At 38.7% G+C, this 7,904-nt stretch overlaps 1 pseudogene; it reads right to left on the reverse strand.

The window, feature by feature from the left end:
- Window positions 1–5,460: 5,460 nt before the first annotated feature.
- LOC120883742 (small ribosomal subunit protein bS16m pseudogene) lies at window positions 5,461–7,098 on the reverse strand (annotated as a pseudogene).
- Between the last annotated feature and the right edge of the window lie 806 nt (window positions 7,099–7,904).

Raw genomic sequence — 7,904 nt, forward strand, 5'->3', positions numbered from 1 at the left:
TAGAGGAGGGCATCTTAGAACAGCTTCAGGACACTAGTCGGGTTATAAGTGACAGTGCAGAGGCTTATAGAGAATAGTAAAGATTTAACCAAAAGTTGAAGATTATTCTTTATTTTTTTAATTTTTTTTTTAGTTGCTGATGGACCTTTACTTTATCCACTTATTTATATGTGGTTCTGAGAATTGAACCCAGTACCTCACACATGTGAGGCAAGTACTCTACCACTAAGCCACAACTCCAGTCCTCAAAGATTATTCTTTCAGAAAATTGGGAGATGAGGGAACGAGAGAGAAGGCAGTAGCAAGAGAGGCAGTATACACGGTGGTTCAACAAAGGAGTTTACAGCAGGGTTGCTCAAGTCTGAAATGCTGCTGTCTCACTTGAAAGCTATATGAATGTGTGGGCAAATTATTCAGGTTCTGTCCTCTGTGGCTGAGCAGAGAGCAGGGCAAGGCTGCAGAGGAAGTAATAAGGGGTGAGCCTAGAGGGGAGGCGGGAGAGCTCAGATGTATAAAGACTAAAGTGTAACAGGAGCAAAGACCACAGGAATTCTGCTAGATTGTCAACTCAGATGATGCTTATCTTTTTAGTGAAATGTGATGTTAAGACATTTGCCCGGAAAGAAGAAAATAGAGGGCAGAGGTAAGGGGGAAAGAAGGTAAAGAACAGAAAATCAGTGGTTGCTGAGACTCAAATAGTGACTCAACAAGAAAGGCAGTCCAGGATTGCTCCAAATCAAGAAGATCCAGGTGAGTTTGGTGGGCATGAATTAAAAGTGGCTTCCAGCAATATGTTTTTGTGACTCACTAAAAAGACATTTACCATCCTGGAAGCAGAAAAGAATAAAAACAGCATGGAACTCACTGAGGGAAGATAGTGGTTGGCAAAACCAGCAAATTTCTAAAGGACTCTAGATTAACTCACTGTTGAAGTGGTTAGCCATTTAACATATATCCACATTATGGATAGTGTGAAACTAAAGAATGAAGTGCTCACAAACACTTTTTATTTTTGTAAATAGAAAAAAACAGAAAGGGCAATTTTTAAACATTTATTTTTTAGTTATAGGTGGACAAAATATCTTTATTTCATTTTTATGTGGTGCTGAGGATTGAACCTGGTGCCTCATGCATGGTAGAGGAGCGTTCTACCTCTGAGCCACAATCCAGCCCCAAGAAAGGGCAATTTTTAAAATGACAAATTATAAATGACTGTCCAGGTGGACTGGAGTGCAATATAAAGAATGCTGAAAATATGTGGTGGCTGGGAAATCTGAAATTTGCTGATAACCAAATGAAGATGGAGTTGGGTGGATGGATGGATGGGGTAATGTCAGATGGGAAGCTCTCCAGTCATGGGGGATTATAGAGCTGATATTTTCAAGGTAAAGAACTTTGGAGATTGATATGCATGAGCTTATAAGTATCAGAGTTACAGTGGAAATGAGAGACACTGCAAATTAATTGATTAGGGGACTATTGGGTTAGTTATAGGAAGAACAATGCAGGGTTGGCCATGAAGATGTTTACATGTGTTGAGGAAAACTGAAGTCCCCAAGAAACAAGAAGCATGTTGTAAAGACTTCTCAATCTCATTATTTTGCCAACCAATCCTAAAAACAAGCGACAGATCTGTATTCTTCTTAATGTTTGCTTGGTCTCTTCTTATACTTAATGCTGTGTGGTTTTGTATAATCTTCTATAATTGATGTCATCTCAGTCTTTACAGCACACCCACATTGTGCTCCAGAAAACACAAAACTCACAAAGCCCAGCCCTTAGCATCTCCCTCCTCTATCTCAGATCTTAATAAACCTGCTGGGACAACTCCAATGAACTGCCTTTGCCTGGGACAGAACTGCAGGGCTGCGGTTCCTTCCTGCTTCCTGTGAGGCCATTTTAAAAGGTCAGAAGAATGAAAGGGAGAGCCTATCAATATTTCAGTGCTGGTAAAAGTTATACATTGACTTTTGATTCAAGGCGCTAATTTGTGTATCTTACATATTTGCATTCTGATCCCCAGAATTCTTAACTACAAGTACACAAGCTTGTAGAAGACCCTTTAAGACAAGTCACTGAAATCCCTGGGAAGGTCTATTCTGTCCAGCTTCATCAGCTAACTGGAGATGTGTTTGGAGAATGTCCACAGGAAGAGCTTAGCACCAATCGTCAGAATTAAGTTAAAGCTTTCCATACGTTGTTGACCATGTTGAAAAAAAAAATCAAACTTGCCAACATCTACCTTAGAAGGTTTCAATATTTATTTAAACAGGATCAGTTTCTTCTTTTACTATGAAAAAAAGCAAAATACTGCCACCTAATAGCCCCATTCCAAGTAATTTGCAGCACATATACAAATAACTGAGAGATTGAGGTGCCTGTATTGATAATTCAAGATTCTCAGAAAAGATTCTGAGAAAATGTTTTATCTCTTATGTGGTCCAGACTGACTGTCTCCATTAAATACATTCATTGGATAATTGCTTAGCTTTCTACTTTCCTTTTCTGGTGAAGTCACATACAACATGTCCAAAATGGCTAGGAGAAATCATGGGATTTATGCATACAAATACAGCATTGCTTTTCAAAAAGGACAGAATATGTTCAAGAACTATTTATATTCTGGCCAGGCTTTGGATTTGTATATATTATATGCACAGAAAATAATTCATTATGAGCTATATCATACTGTTTGCCAAACAAAATGACCTTTGGATACTGATGTCATGCCTTTTTATACTAGCAGGAGTTAAAGATGACAAGAGGACCAGAAACTGATTCCAAGAATGCATGGAATGGTTTCCATGGAACATAATGGCACAATTGTATGGAACAAAATTGAAAAGAACTAGAGAACCGGAAAAGGGTGTGGTGTCTGTAAAAATGAAAAACTTTATTCATGGATTCAAATTTATGCTTAAAAGGAATTGGATGCAATGTATCATTCTCAGTTCTCAGGCAGCAGTTAGAAACTAGCTAAAGAGTGATGGAACTTTCAGAGTAATCTGGCAAATTCTCCTGAAATTTTTTTTTTCTCCATCTCAAGTATTCTTATCACCCGTTGTTTCATCTGCAGAGGATGAAAGAATATCCTACCTCTTTAATTTTTAATTTTATTTTGACTAATGCTTTGAAAAAGTCTCCTTCCAATCTCCTTTTTAGGACTTTACCGTGCCAATCCTTCATTGCCTTGTAAACCTGTCATTTCCCTCACAAATTTGGAAGGTCTTGTTGGCGGGGTCCATTTTCTTGAAGAATGTAATATTACTAATAAGACAGGGACAAATTCTTGTCCAAATGAGAGTCCAAAACATGTGCTTTGCCTTCCCATCTGATTGGTCACATTTTCATTCTGTTCTACAATCAAATTAAACCTTCTGTTGATTTTTATAGAGCTTTGTGAACACTGGAAACCACAAAGATCTTTAAGATGACCATAGGCATGTAAATACTGGTCACTCAAAGGATCCTGAAAGGTACAATTTCCTGACCTTAGTGCATTCCAAGTCTGTTTCTTATGTTAAGTTCAAATAAAGATGGCTTTCCTTTGGAGACAGGATCCTGCTAAATTGCCCAGGATGGCCTTGAATTTGTGATCCTCCTGCTTTAGCCTCCTGAGTTACTGGGATTATAGGCATAGACCAACCATGGCACAAACTTTGCAGATGACTTTCTTTTTTTTTTTAATTTAAAAACAAGACTTTTTATCTCACAGGACTTATAGATTTGACATGATAGAATCAATCCCATTCACCTTCCAGTTCCCAAGTCACCTTATCCAATGGTAAAGGTAAGATGACACAGCCTCTCACAGTAATGATGACACAGTAATAACCCAAGATGTTGGAACAAAGACTCTATTTAATACTTTATAAAGTTCATAGCTGGGTTTGAGCATGGATTTGAGGTGACAGCAGTGTGGGCTGGGGCTAACATTCAAGACATAGAGTGAAACATAGGCCTGGAGATCCAAAGCAAGACTAAGGCTGGAGAAAACTTTGGAAATCGAGATAAGCTCACACAAGAAATATGCATATACAGATCTTAGACAAAGGATAAACCAAAATGGAAAATGAATATCTGAGTTAAAATAAACTCAGTGGGCATCAAAATAATAACCATTTCACATCCGTTCCCCTCACTGATAAGGAATTTCCAGAATCGCATTAGTCTCTGCCATAAGTTCCTATAAAGCCTTTAATATCTTTCAAATATCTGTAGTTGCCAGGGTTTTCAAAAGCATTTCTCAGATCCAAGGTCAAATCTAGGAAAAGTCAGTTCCTCTCTATTTTCTTCAAGGTCTTGTCAAAGCAAATAGAAACCAACCATCAACAATCCTTGGAGGGTTTCTAAAATACTCCAGAATTTGAGATGGCTAGTAATTGTTCCCAGAGAACAAAATACATTGGAATACCAATAGGGTTTTAGAAACTTCTCTATAAATTTCCTGTATCTTAGTCTTATGTTCAAATTTGAAACCCATATGCTCCAGAATGCACTAAAACCATGTAATTCATGCTTATGATTGTAGAATCCTGCAACTCTGTTGGGACAGAAACTGATATTTTGTTTCAGCACAGTCAGTCATTTATGTTACTGGACTCATGACACCTAAACATGATCCTATCACTGACTTTCTAAGAAGACTTTTGAAAAATACCCCATCTTTGTCCCCTACAGAGACCTCATATGTTGGACAGGGCTTTCCACGTAGGCACATTGAGGTTTGAATCCTGTACTGTTGTATACATTTCCATTTCCTGAGCTGCAGCATCCTCTTCTGTAAAATGAGGATAATCTACCTATGTCTGTGATACCTTGTGATCCTCACAATAACCTTGCATATATTATATATGTATATCTATCTACGTGTATATATTTATATAGATATAGATAGGTGTTTTACAATATTAGCTTCCTTCCTTCTAATTTCTCATCCTTAAAAGGTAGGCTATTATAGCCTAAAGGCAATTTTCCTGATCAATCTCTTTATGTAAAGTTAAAATTACATGTCAAGCAAAACATTATAAATCTCTAATTACAAAAATAATAAGTAATGGCCCAGTGTTCTTGAACTTATGGGATGGTTATGAATGTTCAGGAAACATTTGGATAGGCCATAATCACTCTGATTGGGGGCTTTTGAAGCAGGATAGCCTCAGAAGGCAGCTGATTGTAAAGTGTCCCAAATGATCCAGGGACCAACCCAAAGTCCAGTTTTCCACACAGCCACTATTCCCCCCCAACCCCCAAATAAAGGCTAAACATGTTTAGTATCTAGACCCTGCTCTTATATCAGATAAGAAAAAGTCTCTCAGTGGGCCCTGCTTAAGCCAACCAGAAGAGCATAGTTAATTTAGAAAACTCCAGTTATTGACCTCCAATCCCAACAAATTTATGAGCTCCACCCAAGTGGTTTAGAGGACACTGACTTTGTAACCATTTTTATGTTCACTGAAGTCAACTTGTTTCTGTTCCTGTAGCCTCTGTATGTGTTTTCTGAAGCTAAGAGAAATTCATTTGCCCATTTCCTTTGAGTCATCAGCATTTGTAATGATCATAGGATGATCACAGAAGCTTCTCTGTAGGCTTAGAGAGGTGGGCCCACAGCCAGTCCAGTGCCGGATCTTGTCCAGATTGAAGTTTTTCTGCATGACTGTTGGGTAGTGGATCATAGGGCCCCTCCTGGTCGATGAACTGGCCATCACTGAGACACTAGTTTGGAGCTGCCACAACGCTGTAAAAGGACCAGTTGGTGAAGCCACCCAGAGCAAGGTGGATGGTTACATCTCCCCCATGATGGGTAATGGCCAGGAGGGTATAGAGAAATAATTGGCGAGGACACTAGAACAGAGGACACAAAATGGGCAAACTGAGGCATGTATAGGAACAATTCCCTTCTTCCATTCAAATGTCCTCACTCTCAATCTATTCAGTGTGGCTTAGATACCATTTTCTTTGTGAAACTTCCCCTAAGCACTTCAGTCAGAAGAGACCTCCTCCTTATTCCCAAATCCACTCTGCACAGGCCTACCACTTCTATTCTTTGACCTTGTCCTAGACTTGGGGCCTCCTGGATTGGACAGATCTTTTATTTCTTGACTCATCTATAATATTAGAGTTTCTGCAAGGATTAAGTGGGGGCAATCTGAGAAGAGGATCATGTGACTGATCCAGGTTCAGGGACCTCTAGCCTGCTGCTCCCTGAGCTCCTGGACTCCCCAGCCCAGCCACGGCCGGAAGGTCCCACAGGCTGTGATGACTCATTGAGGTGGACCAAGGTGCAGCCCCCTTGTCCATCCTCTGATGGTTCTGCTGCTGGTACAGACCCACCACACAGCCTCAGGTCCTGGGGAGAGTGACAGGGAGAGTGGGCACAGCCAGCTGCTGGGACATCAGCCTGAAGAGGGCATTCTCCTGAAGATGCCTTTCTTATGCCACCAATCACTTAAAAACATTCAACAGTGTGTTTCATATTTCCAGTTCAAACTCTTTTCTTATGGTGCTTTGCCCCTTAAATAGTTCCTTTCTTAAAATAACTTATTTTCTTCCTTGGAATTTATTATTCCCTAAAGCTCTTGACTTCTAGTTTGAATTCATCTAGTTTCTTCATTTCTGGACTGACGTTTGCATACTCACCCTCACCCAACCCTTACCACAGTCCTCCTTCTTGGAATCCTTCTGCCTTACTAGTATCATAATTTAGACTGGTTGCTTTCTAGATTTGATGCTGTCTTGGGGCCTCCTGGATTGGACAGATCTCTTTGTTCTTGGATCCTTCATCTTTGCTTTGATCACTTTGCTCTTTTGTTTGCTATCGTACATTTTCAAGCCACCACCTCTGAAAAGATGCCTGGGACAAAATGTTTGAAGACTTTACAAGTTCGAAAATATCTTTTATTCTGCTCTCACCTCTGACTGAGAGTTTGGATATAGAATTCTAGGTTGAAATAAAATTCTCTTAGAACTTCCTAATATAATAAAAGGAATTTATTTTAAAAAATAGTGCTAAACCACAGCTGACATCATACTTACTGTTGAAAGGTTGAAACCTTTCTTCCTAAAGCAGGAACAGTGTAAGGCTGACTGCTTTGCCATTTCTATTCAACTTTGTACTGGAAGTTTTGGCCAGAGAAATTAGGCAAGAAGATGAAATAAAAGCCATTCAGATGACAAAGGAAGAACTAAAATTGTTTATGCACAGATGACATGATCTTATACACAGGAAATGTTAAAAACATTTCTCAAAATTATTGGAGCTAAAAAGTGAATTTGGCAAAGTTGTAGGGGTCAAGATCAGCACACAAAAGATAGTTGTCTTTCTGTACATTAGCAATGACCAGTTAAAGATTTCATTTACAGTAGCATACAAAATAATAAAATACTAAGGAATAAATTTAACCAAGGAAGGTGGAAGACTTATACATTGAAAACTATGAAACATTGCTGAAAGATATTAACCTAAATAAGTGGAAATGATAACCTAATAACTTAAATAAATGGAAAGACATACATATTGTTAAGGTGGCATTGTTCCTTGAAGCAGTTTAAAGATTCAAGGCAATGCTCATCAAAATTCCAGCACTCAAATTCATATGGAATTGTAGAGGGTCCTAAATGGCCAAAACAAAATTTAAAAAGAACAAAGTCAGAAGACTCACACTTCCCAATTTCAAAACTTACTTTAAAGCTATAATAATCAAAACAGCATGACACTAAGATAAGGACAGACATACAGAACAATAGAATAGAATTGAGTCTAGAAGTAAACCATGGATCCATGGTCAATTAATTTCAACCAGAGTGCCAAGACTATTCAACAGGAAAAATAGTCTCTTCGACAGACGGTGCTGGGACAACTGGATATACACATAGTAAAGAATGAATTTGGACTCTTCACATTA

Source organism: Ictidomys tridecemlineatus, chromosome 7, assembly GCF_052094955.1.
Source record: "Ictidomys tridecemlineatus isolate mIctTri1 chromosome 7, mIctTri1.hap1, whole genome shotgun sequence".
NCBI classification, from domain to species: Eukaryota; Metazoa; Chordata; class Mammalia; order Rodentia; family Sciuridae; genus Ictidomys; species Ictidomys tridecemlineatus.